The 15000-nt window shown below is 40.4% G+C and overlaps 1 protein-coding gene across 3 annotated transcripts in view; it reads left to right on the forward strand.

Annotated features, from left to right (window-relative positions):
- Nucleotides 1–15000, forward strand: part of LOC123507838 (neurotrimin-like) — a 75666-nt gene that overhangs the window by 27388 nt on the left and 33278 nt on the right. The window lies entirely within an intron of this gene.

Below are 15000 nucleotides of genomic sequence, written 5' to 3' on the forward strand. Positions count from 1 at the left end.
AGGAAGTTATGCAACCAGAGAGAGAGAGAGAGAGAGAGAGAGAGAGTGAGAGATTAGACTTGGTAAGAGGGTTGGAAAAAATAAATACAAATACTTTCTCTAACTTTTAAAGCCTTATATACTTAAAAAAGAACAATCCACTCAATGAAACGAAACACGGAGAGAGAGAGAGAGAGAGAGAGAGAGAGAGAGAGAGAGAGAGAGAGATGGAAGAGTCATCGTCTCAACGCGCAAGAAAAAAATCTTCACAAGTAAAATCCTCAAAAGGGGCAAAATAAAAGAAAAAAAAACTTTCCCAAGAGACTGTTTAGCGTATGAGAAAGTTGTTTTTTTTTCGAGTGAGGGAAAACGAGAGATGAGAACACGGAAGATTGTGAATAACGAGAAGGAGGGAGAGGAGAAGGAGCGCCGCGGGAGTGAAGCGAAAATGGAGGAAGAGAATGAAGAGAAAAATTACAAGATAGAGCAAGAGGAGAAGGAATGAGAAGACGTAAAGGAAGAAGAGGAAGGTAGGAAAAATAAGAAGGCTAAAAGGAGAGATGGAGGGAAGCTGGAATAAAGTCAGTAAGGCGAAAGTGGGAAAAAGGAGGAGGTGGAGGGAGAGGAGGAGGAGAAAGGGAGAGGAAGTGAGCGGAAGGAAAGAGAAAAGAAAGATAAAGAGAGAGAGATAGAAAGGGAAAACTACCAGAAGAGGGAGTGGAATTTTCGTATTTTCATTTTCATTTTCTATTTTCGGTTACTTATTTAATTGGAGATTTTTATGTATTCGAATATGTATTAATGATTCTGTTTAAATTGTTATGCTAATTTAATTTACGGACGTACATGTTTTTTATTAAGTGTTTTGTCTTATTTCCTTGTTTTCATGTTCTAATATTTCTAGATGCATGAGCTGAATTTGTCTTTTGATGTTTGAGTTACTCTATTCGTATGTTGTTTTTTCCTGTGAGTTTCAATGTTTTTTGCCTTCTTTTTCACATTTCACATAAATTCAGTTCATATCATATTTTTCCTGACTTACTGGTTTAGTTTTCTTTTCAAATTTTAAGCGAAAATGACTTTCTAGCTTAAACCTTAACGCATTTTATTTCGTGTGGGTAAGAGAAAAGTAACTGCGCACACAACTCAATCCCAACTACGTAAAACAGCAGGCCGTGGATCAGTCCGCTTACGTGGAAATCCTGCTCGTATCCTCCCCTCAAAATAAACAAAATGCAATCAAACAAAAATAAAAATCTCTTATCAAAAGTGACATGACGTGAGAATTTTGCCCTTGTACTGCTTCTGTTTTTATTTATGCGATCGTACACACACTTCATACATCTCTCTCTCTCTCTCTCTCTCTCTCTCTCTCTCTCTCTCTCTCTCTCTCTCTCTCTCTCTCTCTCTCTCTCTCTCTCTCTCTCTCTCTCTCTCTCTCTCTGGGTTTTAATCGCTTCCATTCTTCCAGTCGTAATTCGAGCCTCATATTAGTGCGAGAGCTTTCCACGAGGCTTCTGCGAGCATTGTGGAGAGCGTGAGTGTGTGGAGAGGCGGAGGGGCGGAGGGTGTGGGAGTTTATGTGGCCTAATGGGGGGCGGTGGATCGAGCAATTGTGATCCGCCTTCCACTGTTGATCCACTAATGGATGTGTCTGTGTAGGACTGGATCTCTAACCCTCTCCATTACCTGTGTCCACGTTTCTCCACTCCTCCTCCTCGTCCTCCTCCTCCTCCTCCTCGTCCTCCTCCTCCTCCTCCTCCTCCTCCTCCTCCTCCTCCTCCTCCTCCTCCTCCTCCTCCTCCTCCTCCTCCTCCTCCTCCTCCTCCTCTTCCGTTCTTGTCTCTCGTTCCTTCTGTCTCCATTCCTGTCTAGTTAAGTTGCCATTTCTCTCTCTCTCTCTCTCTCTCTCTCTCTCTCTCTCTCTCTCTCTCTCTCTCTCTCTCTCTCTCTCTCTCTCTCTCTCTCTCTCTCTCTCTCTCTCAGTGTCTTTCTGCTTCTAATGGCTACAATCCTCTTTCTCTTTTTCGTCATTTCTTTTCTTCTATTCTTTTCCCTCCATTCTTCCCCTCCGTCCATCTCTCCCTCAATTGTCTTCAAGAGCCTCCTTCCTTTCGGTATTGCTTGAGCCAGTTTCTCTCTCTCTCTCTCTCTCTCTCTCTCTCTCTCTCTCTCTCTCTCTCTCTCTCTCTCTCTCTCTCTCTCTCTCTCTCTCTCAGGGACGTACCATGAAAAAAGGCTGCATTCAAATGAAATATTTCAAACTCTATACCCCAAAAATCTAAAAATGGATCTGTTTGAGTTCTGACAATCTTATTTTGAATCTCTCTCTCTCTCTCTCTCTCTCTCTCTCTCTCTCTCTCTCTCTCTCTCTCTCTCTCTCTCTCTCTCTCTCTCTCTCTCTCTCTCTCTCGTTATCTAGGGAGAGAAATCAGAAATATCCGGAAATTTTACGAAGTCTTACGTATTTCCTCGTGATGGCAATGCGTGATTTGATCGCATCCAAAAACGTGGAAAAAACAACACACTGACTACTTCTTTCTCTTCCTTCCTTCCTTTCATTTACCCTTACTAACAAACCGTGAGTGTGTGTGTGTGTGTGTGTGTGTGTGTGTCTCCATTAATGCCTTTCTGAAAAATTCACGCTTTGTTGACAAGAGTTCAGTTCACAATTGACAGAAAATAATGATTAAATTTCAGCTCTTTCTTCTGATCATGAGTGAAGAAAGTGAAGAAAGCAAATTAACAGTGATAAAAGATAGGAGTGAAGAGAATGAGGAGGAGCAGAGAGAGAGAGAGAGAGAGAGAGAATGACGTAGAGGTGCGAATGAGAAAGAAGAGAGGGTGATGAGGGAAATGAAATGGATAAAGAGAAAGAATAACGATTGGGGAAAGAGTCAAAGGATGGGGAAAAAAGAGAGAAGGAATGAAGGAATGGGAGAAAAATATGGGAATAAAGGAGAAGAGAGGGAATGTAATGACGGGGCGAGGAAGAGTGTTTTAATTTTAAAGTGAGATAAGGGGGAGAGGGGAATGCTGGGAAAGAGAAAGCACATAGGGGAGAGGAGAGGGGAATGTAGGGAGAGAGAACACTAAAATAAGGGAAGAAAAGAATGTGTGGAAAAAAAGAGGGCTATATATAGGTAGTAGGTGAAAGATAGAGAAGAATGAAGGGAGAAAATAAAGAAATCAAGAGTAGGAGGTATGATCAGGAGGGGAAAAGGGGATTAGAATAGTGAAACGAATAAAAAGGAACGCACAGAAAAGAAAAAAAGAAGTAAGGATGAGGACGAGAGGAAAAAATATATTATAGGAGGGAAAGAGGAAGGGAGGAGAGAAGGAAGCGAGAGATGCAATAAAGGAAAGGAGAGGATGTGATATTTCAAAAGGAAAAAAAGAGGATATGTCAGATTACATCACTGTTTTCCTAACGAGTTTTTAATGTTTGTCATGTTAATGAGTTTGGAACCTGTTTTTATTGCATCCTGCTACACTGTCTAATTATTTTGTCACCTTATGAGTATCAACTCTCCCTTTTTTTAGTCTAGTTCACATTTCATTTCTGTGTCTTATTGTCATTTTCTCGTACATATTTCCATCACATATTACTGCCTTGTCTTATTACTCTGTCATTGTTAGCATTAGTTTTTTCTTCCCTCAGATGCTATTTCATTTCTTTCGGTGTTTTATTGTATTGCACCCCGCTGGTATTGTATTTAATTTTACTTCTTTTGTAACGGATTATGCCATATTGTATTCTTTGTGGCTCTTCAGACTCCCATTTCACCCGCATATTCCTTTCAGTTCCTGCTTTTCCGCTGCGTCATTTATGTGGGTAGAGAAAGTTGTGGTTCACTGTGGCGCAAAGTCGAGTAACAAAGCCACACATTCCGTAACCTTTTATGGCCTTGGAGTGTTTACTGCACGGAGGGCACATGTGGCGGCCTGGTGTCCACAGTAACGATACCAAAACACGACTTGCCAGTGTCGTTTCCAAGTTGATAACTGTAAGCTACTCGCCAAGCTGGGATCCAGGACTGCGCAACTCCTTTGTACTGCATAAGTAGCTGAAGAAGAGCGCTAATTACTTTTGTTTTCTTACAAGCTCTTCGTCAAAATACCAGCTGATGTAGTCAATATAAAAAAAATGTAAATGCGAAAAAGTTAACATTAGTTGTTACAATTCTCCAATAACAAAGCCATATCTTTCAGCTCAACACAACAGGGATTTCTCTCTTATTAAGAATTATTCAAGTGTGACCGATAGATAATTTTGACTTTCATTTTCTTTGTTGCGGAAACGTAGTCATTTTCATCACGTCAGTATTTCGTATGTGTAAAGGTCATGTTTTGTACCCGAAGACAACTGGAACAGTTCTTACCCGAAGATGAGTTCCGACACATTATCTATTAAGATTTGTACTGTATTTCGACATTCACCACACAGCCTTCGTCTGCTCCCTCATGCCCACTTCAACTGGTGTACTTAGCGTGGATACAGAGGAGTACATTACGTGTGTTTGCTAACAATTTGACGATGAGCATTTACGTGAACCTGGAAAAAAAGAAGGCAATTAATGGCTCTTTTCAGGACACTAACTACTAGTGCACACAGTAAGTCTTTTTATTCTAAGTAGGCTGTTTTTATGTTAATAACGGCACATACGTTAATGAATTAATTACTGCCTTGTGCAGTGTATCACCACTGGTATTCAATACTTTCATACTTGTACCCTAGTCAACCTAAATGTAACGTAACTTAACATGATAATTCAACATAACTTAACCTAGTTTGATATGACTTTACATAAGCTAACGTAACATTGTCTAATTCAATTCAACTTAACCCAACCTATCGTAACCTACGTATAACTTAAACACGAAGAGAGAACAATGTAATCTAAACTCTCTTCCCTCAGTTTAAACCCATTTTTTCCTGTATAAATCCCCCTTCCCCTTTAAACTTTTTTCCACATATCGTTTGCATCATATTTTACTGTTCATTCCAATTATCGTACATTCCCGGCCGGCAGCAACAGCAGCGGCACCAGCTCTCGCTTCCTGTCGGCTTTTTAAAAAATGAGAGTAGCACAAAATAGTTTTTAACGCGTCCCGTCTGTCGGTGTTCTCTTTGTTTGAGGTGAAGCGTGAAGGACAAGCAGAAAACAGGTACGTTTGTTTGGCCTGCGGCGTGACACCTTCCTGATGGACCTCGCTGATCAGCCTTCACCGGGACACACTACGAACTGCGAACTCAACCAGGAAAACTTGCACCACTGGAAAGGTAGGAAAAAATCTTTAAAGCGAGAAGTGTGGAAAGGTGGAGGAGGAAAAGCGATAGCAGGAGAAGGAAGAACAAAAACGGCAACAAGAAGTACAAAAAGAAGAAAAGAAGCTGAAACAGAAGACGAAGAGGAACAAAAACAGCAAGAGCAAGAGGAAGAGAAGAATAAGAAAGAGGAGGGAAAAATGAAAGAAAAAAGAAACAAGACCAAACGGAAAGGAGGAATAAGGAGACAGAAGAAGGAAAGGAGTACGAAGAGAAGAACAGCAAAAAAAAAAAGAGTAGAAAATAGATAAACAAACCCGGTAAAAGAATAAAACAAAAAAGAAAGAGAAAAGACAATCTGACAAGGATGAGAGATAAAATATAAAAAGGTGGAGCAGATGAGAATGAGGTGGATAAGTTGAGAGGAGAAGAAGAAGTGGGGCGAGTAAGAGGATAAGGAAAAAGGATTAAGAATAGAAGAAAGAGGAGGAGGAGAAGGAGGAGGAAGAGGAGGAGGAGAAGAGTTGGGATTCGATATGTTCAGTTTGAGAGATCTATTTTTAACTTTCCCATTCTCTAGTTAATTAGCGGCGCTCCGGCTGGTTTGGTGATTAGGACGGTTAGGAGGTGAAAATGACCCTTAAGTGTAATCCAGAGAGAGAGGGGGAGAGAGAGAGAAAGAGAGAGAGAGAGAGAGAGAGAGAGAGAGAGAGAGAGAGAGAGATGGGGGGCGCATAGGAGCAATAATTCTAAACAAAGACAAGGGAAACACGCTCTAATGAGATAGAGTTTATTTGCTGTCGTAGAACGCATCAAGAGAGAGAGAGAGAGAGAGAGAGAGAGAGAGAGAGAGAGAGAGAGAGTTGGCTGACGCTAATATTCCGGCGTGGTATAGGAAGGCAAAGAGGAAGCGTAATGGCGTCGTAATTGAGAGGAAGTGGAGGGAAATGTGTAATTGGATTGAGGTGCTGAAGGGAAAGAAATTGATAGACGCCTCCTCACTCAAGTTTATGAATACGCTTATTGGGGATGGCAGGTCGATGTCATACAGAGAGAGAGAGAGAGAGAGAGAGAGAGAGAGAGAGAGTTGGCTGACGCTAATATTCCGGCGTGGTATAAGAAGGCAAAGAGGAAGCGTAATGGCGAGAGTAATCAAGAAATGTCACACTAAGGTACACCTGCACACACACACACACACACACACACACACACACACACACACACACACACACACACACACACACACACACACACACACACTCCATCTCACTTATCGCTCTGTAATCTAAGCACGCAACCATCCTACCCTCTCTCTCTCTCTCTCTCTCTCTCTCTCTCTCTCTCTCTCTCTCTCTCTCTCTCTCTCTCTCTTCCTTCCTTTGCCTCCGTCCTTCAGGCATTTTCCTCCTGAGAGAGTCCGCCCAGTTCTTGCCTAAATCGAGCTGCATAGACCAGATGCCTCACCCAACCATTCCCTTAGAGACGCAGACGAGGAGGAGGAGGAGGAGGAGGAATATACGGAATGCCTCACTGGACCTCATACATAATCAGGCTCGTGCTCTCTGCGTGATGCCATTTGTGATATTTATTTTGAGAACGTCCCTTAAATATGCGTCTCTTGGTGGTGGTGGTGGTGGTGGTAGTGGTGGTGGTTCGTCAGGATGTCTGAATATATTTTTCGTTACGACTCTTATTTTTATTTATTTATTTTTTTTTTTTTTGTCTGTTGGAAGAACATGACGGGTGTTAGTTTAATTTCGTTTTTGAGAGTCACGTGTGTGTGTGTGTGTGTGTGTGTGTGTGTGTGTGTGTCTTCCGTTGGTTATAATTTCCTGAAACTACAAATGGAAAGACACTCAAGAGAACTGTGTATTGCATTCCGAGACTCCCTGACGCTCCGCTAAACGATTCCTTCCTTCCTTCCCTCCTTCCCTCCTTCCTCCATCCCTCTACTTCCCTTCTTCCTTTCTCTTTCCTTCTACTCCCTCTTTCCTTCCTCCTTCTGTCTACCTCTCCTTCATTCCTCCTTGACTCTATCCTCCTTATTTCTTCCTCTTTCCATCCATCTCTCCCTATTCCTCCTTTTTTCTCTTAGTGTGTAAATGTTTTGTTTCTTTAATTGTTTTCCTCCTCTCTTTTCCCTTTTTTCTTCTTTTTATGTCTTTCTTCTTTACTCGTAGTTTTTCATATTCATCATCTCTTTCTCTCACATATTTCATTACTGCCTTATTATTCTCTTCCCATTTCGCATTTTTCATAATTCCTTTTTATCTTAACCATTCTCTCTCTCTCTCTCTCTCTCTCTCTCTCTCTCTCTCTCTCTCTCTCTCTCTCTCTCTCTCTCTCTCTCTCTCTCTCTCTCTCTCTCTCTCTCCTCTCTCCATTTCAACCCTTATCTTCTAACTTTCCCTAATTGCTCCCATCTTGTATCCTCTCCCTCTCCCTCCTTCCTTCCTGCTTCTCCCTCGCTCCATAACAGCACAGGTACGAGGTCGTTACTTCTCTCTTGTATTCAACGCAAATTTCGCCTCTTTCCCCGATCCTCTAAGTTGATAAAGCCACCCAATGCCTCAGTTTTTAATTGGGAATAATTTCAAGCATATTAGACAAATCGTCACTGCTATTAAGGTTGTTTCGTTCTGAGGCTGGTAGTGTTAAACGTGCTGGATTCTCAGGGAGATTGTATTCAAAGGCTTATGTTATTATTAGTCGGGTTTTTCAAGTGATATTTCTTTCCCATGGTGCATAATGTTTGGTGTATTATCACTAGACTTTTGAGAAACATTTGCAAACCTTCCACTAAACAATAACAGAGATCAAAGAAATTATACGTTTGGTTCTCATATGTGTGTGTGTGTGTGTGTGTGTGTGTGTGTGTGTGTGTGTGTGTGCGTGTATGTGTGTGTTTTTCTTGACCACAGTGCACTATCTTTTGTTGATTGTCACACGTTTGGAAGTCTCAATAACATCCACTATAACAAGCCCGTGATTTTTTTTTTTTTTAAGATTGTTTTCAAAAGCCAGGAAGTAAATAAGTCTTAATTCTCATTAGTATAATTATTCCTCTTGGTGCATAATGCTTGATGAATTATCATTAGAATCAGAAAAAAAAGTCCATCTTAACTTCAGTATCATCCTCTAGAAACTGTTTGAAATTTTTGTGGATTATTTCTAAAAGCCATAAGAAAAAAAAAGTTCAGTTCTCATGTTTTTCTTTTTTCGAATTTGTAGATGAAAACGTTGGTAAATTACCACTAAAATCAATAAGAAACCCTTGGATGCTTCAGTCACGAAAATCAGACCTTGAAAATATTTGGTATTGCACGGAGAAATGTTTTAGAGTGTGCACTTTCCTCTCACTACTACTACTTTTACTAATACGACGAGTGGCTCAAAATATTAAAGCACCCTTGCAAGCGTCTATACGTAGTGTCCAGCAGTCCCTGTTTACCCTTTCATTAATGGGATGCATTTTTTACCATGAGTTTTGGGCATGATTAGACGATCTATAGAGGTCAGAAATCATTAGTTAGAGTCCTCAGTGTTTTTTAATCCCCCACCATAAGTTACTGAAGCTGTATAAAATCACCATATAGTAATTAGAATAGATATGAAAACGTGTCATAGTACTGAAGAAGTAAAAATATAAGTGGTTTGAGACAAGAAGGTAATAACGAGTGCCTATTTTTCTCTCACCACCGCTAGTACTGTTAATGGGATGACACTTCAATAAAAGAAAATAAAAACTCATAGAAGCCTTAATGACATCCACAAAAGCCTGTTAAAAGTAGTAAGAGGTGGCAAATTGCTGAAGAGTGTGTACTTTCCTCTCACCACTGCTGTTACTGTTGCTGCGATGACTGCCGTTGTCTCTACCTCCACTCTTAAGGGGATGAAGAAGTTTGCAGCAAGTTCGCTCTTGGATTTCGCCTTCAGCAAGATTCTAAAAAGTCCAATCAGGTGTTCGTGGCAAAATTGTTTGTGCACTCTTTCCTCCTCCTCCTCCTCCTCCTCCTCCTCCTCCTCCTCCTCCTCCTCCTCCTATTCTCCTTTTCATTTTCATTTTACTCTTCTCCGTCAACACCCTTTTAGTTTTCTTGCTCCTGTTTCTTTTCTTCCGCCGCTTTCTTCTCTGTCTTTTCCCTTCATCCTCCCTTTTTTTTCTTTTTCTACTCCTACTACTACTACTACTACTACTACTACTACTACTACTACTACTACTACTACTACTACTACTACTACTACTACTACTACTACTACTACTACTAATCCTTCTTCTCCTTCGTTTACTTCTTCTTTTTCTTCTTCTTCTTCTTCTTCTTCTTCTTCTTGTTCTTGTTCTTCTTCTTCTTTTCTCTTTCTTCTTCTATTTTCTTCTTTAATACCTTCTGTACGCCATGGTCTATTTCTCTTCCTTTTATCAATTTATTTTTTTCCACACAATTCATTTTTCCCTCGTGTTCTTATTCTTTTCATTCTCGTCATTCCATTATTTTCTTCTTTTCTTCCTTTCCTCCATATCGTTTTAGGTTCCTTCTTCTTTTTCTTCTCCACTTGATCTTTTTAATCCAATTTTCCTTCCAAGTTTTATTTCTTCTTTAATTTTCTTGCGTTTTATCTTTTTCTTCTTCTTGCAGCGTTTCAAGAGAGACATACAAGTTAATTCCCCAAATCCCCCCCACCTCTCTCTCTCTCTCTCTCTCTCTCTCTCTCTCTCTCTCTCTCTCTCTCTCTCTCTCTCTCTCTCTATCTATCTATCTATCTCTATCTATCTATCTATCTATCTATCTATCTGTCTATCTATCTAACCATTTATCTATCTATTGTTCTATCTACCTCTATCTCTTTCACCTATATATCGTAGCTCTATATTTTCTGTTTTTATTACTGTTTGCATTAATGTTTTTCCCTCCTTGTCAACAAATGTGTGTTCTATTTTTGTTTTGTGAGCGACGTGAAAATGTTCAAGTATTTATTTCACATTATGTCTTTTTGAGACTTGTTTCTTTCTGTTTTAATTCTTGTTTTCCTCAGGCTTTGCGCTACATTTTCATATATATTTTTTTTAGTGTGGAAGTTTTGATTTTTTTTTTTTTTTTCCTGTTTTTGTTTTCAGGCGCTACGAGTGTGTCGCAATGCTTGGTTGTTTTATTTGTACTCTAAATATCGGGTGTTATTTGGAACGTTTGCCAATTATTTTTTATACGCTTCGTAATTGCATTCTTCTTTATTATTAACCATTCTTTCTACCTCATTTATTCTTTTATATAATTGTTCCCCACAAAGATATAAAAGGAGTAAAAATGCGATATATGTAAGAGCTATTCTTAATATTTTTTTTTTCTTTTGCTTTTGTGTATTTCATGTGATTTGTTGTTTCTGTCTTATTAATATTCAGTTTGTCACATTTTATTCATATAATTTCTTAAAAATAAGTGGGAAGAAAACAAGGAAATAAGTGTAGTTATTTAGTTACTCTGTTCTTTTTTACTTTTCTTATTTTTTTCTTTTACTCTATTTCAAATTCATATCATTTGTCATTTTCAAGTTTTCCTTTACCTCGAAAACCTGAATTGCTGCAAACGTTCCTTCTTCTGCATTATCCCCCATTCTCTCTCTCTCTCTCTCTCTCTCTCTCTCTCTCTCTCTCTCTCTCTCTCTCTCTCTCTCTCTCTCTCTCTCTCTCTCTCTCTCTCTCTCTCTCTCTCTCTCTCTAATAGTTTCACATGCAGCATTTCCTTTGTTGTAAATCCTCACTTAAAAGGTCGTCTTATATTTTAATTATTCTCCAGATTCCATTATATTCTTCCTCTTTTCTTTGCCAGCGACTTTTGACATTTTTAAGAGGTCGGTACGAGAGAACACGTAAAGAATTTAAATTACTCCCTCGCATTTTCAATTACTTCTTCTGGACACGCAACTAGGAAAAGAAACCAGCCATTTTTAGAGAACACTTACCTTGAGGGGCCTTTCTCTTTTATCCCCACCAGCGAATGCATTAGATAGATAAGGAATCACGATCAAGGCTTCAAGATCTCTGAGCAAACCACCGGTGAAATAAAGACGGGGCAAAAAGAGGAAAAGAAAGTTTAAGTATTTGCTTCTCACGCTCCTTTTGGCGGCGCGGATAAGCATAAACATCACTCAAGTTTATCGTCTCGTTTAGCAACACGCGGCGTGGCTGAGCAGCAAGCAGGCAGATATTGCAAGACGAAGGGAGTGTGAGACAAAGGAGTAGAGAGAGAGAGAGAGAGAGAGAGAGAGAGAGAGAGAGAGAGAGAGAGAGAGAGAGAGAGAGGGGAAAAAACAGATATTAGGGGAAAATTTTGTCTACAACGAGCCTTTCATATACCACGTAAGAGAGAGAGAGAGAGAGAGAGAGAGAGAGAGAGAGAGAGAGAGGGGGGGTGGTACAAACAAGACCATTCCTGCACGTCCTCGAGGCAGGTGGACCGGCGAGACCACGTTGGTGTCCTAGGCGTCCTCAGGGAGCCACTCGTCCTCTGTAAGTCTCGCGAGGAATTATGGAGGAATTCGTGCGTCCTCGATCCAATGAAATTTTACGGCGCCTCCTTTTATGAGGGAAATAATACCGCGGCGCCGGAACGCGGGACACCCCTGGAAGTGATTCAGCTGATTTGTAATAGACCATATTTGTGCGTGCTAAAAGTTTACTGCTGTTGCTGCTGCTGCTTCTACGCCTCCTACAGGAAACTTGTTATAATATTGACTGTTTCATGCTCTCTCTCTCTCTCTCTCTCTCTCTCTCTCTCTCTCTCTCTCTCTCTCTCTCTCTCTCTCTCTCTCTCTCTCTCTCTCTCTCTCTCTATCTCTAAGAACCTAAGACCTTAACATACAAAGTTAGCAGAAAACACGTAGGCCTATACGAGTTTCGGACGTGCTTCTTACTGGAAACTCATTAGAAGAGAATGTTTATTAATGTATTTTTTAAGACCGTAATAATATGACCCCAAAAAAATCTACAAGAAGTTTAGTAGGCCTAGTCACTATATCAAACTAAATTTCTATCCGTTTATCACCGCACCCATGAATTCATATATTCTTTTGCCTTTTAATGATTTGGTTAGTAGAGAATGAGGAGTAAGGAGGAAACAGTTGATGTAACTAGATTATTTTCTTTAGCTCTTCGTCTCCTACGTTGAGGTGAGTATCATATGCACTATTTTTGGGTGTATTTACCAGGGGTGTGTTTATCAGACAATGTATAGTAATGGAGTGAAAGTTTAAGTAGCAAGTAGGTTTATTTCAAGGTGTTATTTCTCTACATTCTTTGGTGAAGGCCTTTATATTAGTTTGATTTATTAGTTTTCTTTACGCTCAGGATTTGTTCACGACACATCAAACAAGGCAGAGAAGATCGGTCTGGATGAGAGTTCTATATATAACGCTGCCAACTTTTTGTGCCGAGGAAATATTGGCTCTTCTTATCAAAGACTTGTTCATCAGATCCCGAAGAACCCTATAACATTCCGACCTCTTTGTTCTTCCAGGGCAATGAGGAGCAAGAAAAGGAGGAAGAGGAGGAGGAGGAGGAGGAGGAGGAGGAGGAGGAGGAGGAGGAAGATGAGGAGGAGGTGGAAGAGGGGGAGAAGGAGCATCTTGCGTCTCCCCAAACAAACCGCATTTTCCGCATATTTCGTACCGTTGTTCTCCTTTTCTGTCTTTAGGAAGGGAAGGGAAAAATTTCATCCGCGTCTTCAGAAAAAAAAAAGAAGTTTGCCATAAGTCGCCTCCAGTGAGCGGCGCGAGAGTGTTTCCTGCGGCCATTCAGGGAGCAGAGTGACAGCTGGCCGCCCTTTGTTGGAGTTTTGGCCTTTTAAGGGGAGAAGTAAGGAATTGGAGACCCAGAGAGAGAGAGAGAGAGAGAGAGAGTCGAGGATGGATTGCAGATGACAGAGGGACAAGGAATGGGAGGGAAGCAAGAGAAGCATAAATGACTTAAAAGACAAAAGAGAAGGGAGGGATGAACATGAATAAAGGATAGCTAAGCGAGTGAATGGAGGAAAAAAGAGAGACACTTGCGTTGTATTTGGCAAACAGACGTGAATATTCAGTATAGATAAGACTTAAATCTATCCATGGAAATTAATTCAGATGTAAAATGCACGTTTTCATCTTCCTGTCTTTCACTCACTCGCTAGTTAAAGAGAGAGAAAAAAAAAAGAACCAGACATTCTCATAAACTTTTATTCGCTTAAACTCAATTACTCATCAAATTAACGAGTCTAGTCCATCATTCCCAAGGCGACTTACCTGCGAGGAGAGACCGAAGGAAAGAAGGAAGGAAGAAAGAAAGTTAATGGTTAAATTTATTCTTCATCTCATCGCCCTGGGAGTCACATTTTCTTCCTGCGAGGAGAGATAATGAGGGCTCGGTATCTGGAACCTCTCCCGCTGGTTTGGCGCTTGTAGGACGCTTCTCAAGGTGCAATGAACGTGACGAGTTACATAAAGAAAATATGAGGCACGGGTAGAAAAACAATACAATTTATGAAAATTTGCATAGATCCTTAAATTGCTATAAAGGACTTGGAAGTTTTGCCGCTGGTTAGACACTTAGAGGACGCTTTGTGCAGGCAAAATCTCAGTAATGATCTGCAGTAGTAATAAAAACTAACTCTCTATATTACTTTCTTACACTGTTCGAACGTTTGGTCAAGATGAAGTGTGAAATACATGAGGTAAATAGGATGAAGAGCAAAGTATAGTGTCAAAACAACGAGAAAAATAGATTCCAAAGGATTACAGTGGATTTCAAATAGCAGTAAACACTTGGATCCTCACTAGACAATTTGATATCATCGCTTTTCTCTACACAAACACAAACTTTGGCAATCTCAGAGCAAGGGATACTACAGGATAAAGGAGAGGAACAACGTGCAATCCAAGGCTATCGTTGTCTGTTGGGGGAGAGTGTAACAGCTTCCTGGTATTATATGGTAATGTGCTCGGCGTACAGTGTAAGTAGAGAGTTAGTGTGCAGATAAACGTGACCATGAGCGTGTGAGAGTCTCTGTAAGTACACCTGGAATAGAAAACGTAAGTCAAGGTGAATCAAGGCCGAAATTACGTACAAGCAACACGCGTCATGTTTAGGTGGAAATATTACCTTGCATTGCCCGCAGGTGAACTAATCTTGGCCAGACAGTAAAAGTCACTCGCCTTGTCTTGTACTTCGTGGCTGTAAATCCAAGCCGTCTCAGGGGAAACGTTATGTCTTGCCAATTAATCTAAAACTTAATACTACCTGAGTAGAATGTCAGTGGGAACTAATTGCTCTTATTAGAAAATACATCCTCTTACTCTCTCCTACTATTCCTACTCCTCGCCGCGCCCCAGTAAGCAGGTGACACAAACACAGCGTCATTACCAGGGGAGATAGAAAGGCATAGTCAGGCAACAGTGGCGGGAACAGCATCACGAAGACCATTTAAAGCTTATTACGGAGAATTTGTGTTTTGATAAAGTGAGAGATCGAGTCAGAAGGGCATGTCTAATGAGTGTGAGTGTGTGTGTGTGTGTGTGTGTGTGTGTGTGTGTGTGTGTGTGTGTGTGTGTGTGTGTGTGTGTGTGTGTGTGTGTGTAATGATGATACTCGTAATAATTAAAATGAACATCTTTCCTCCTATAAATTATAAGTGAAAGAGAAAAACTAAATAGACAAAAATAAAAGAAAATGATATAAAGTCTTTTCTTCTTTCGTGTACCTCGGGAAAGGGTTCTTGCTCTCC

Source organism: Portunus trituberculatus, chromosome 23 (genome assembly GCF_017591435.1).
Source record: "Portunus trituberculatus isolate SZX2019 chromosome 23, ASM1759143v1, whole genome shotgun sequence".
NCBI lineage: Eukaryota > Metazoa > Arthropoda > Malacostraca > Decapoda > Portunidae > Portunus > Portunus trituberculatus.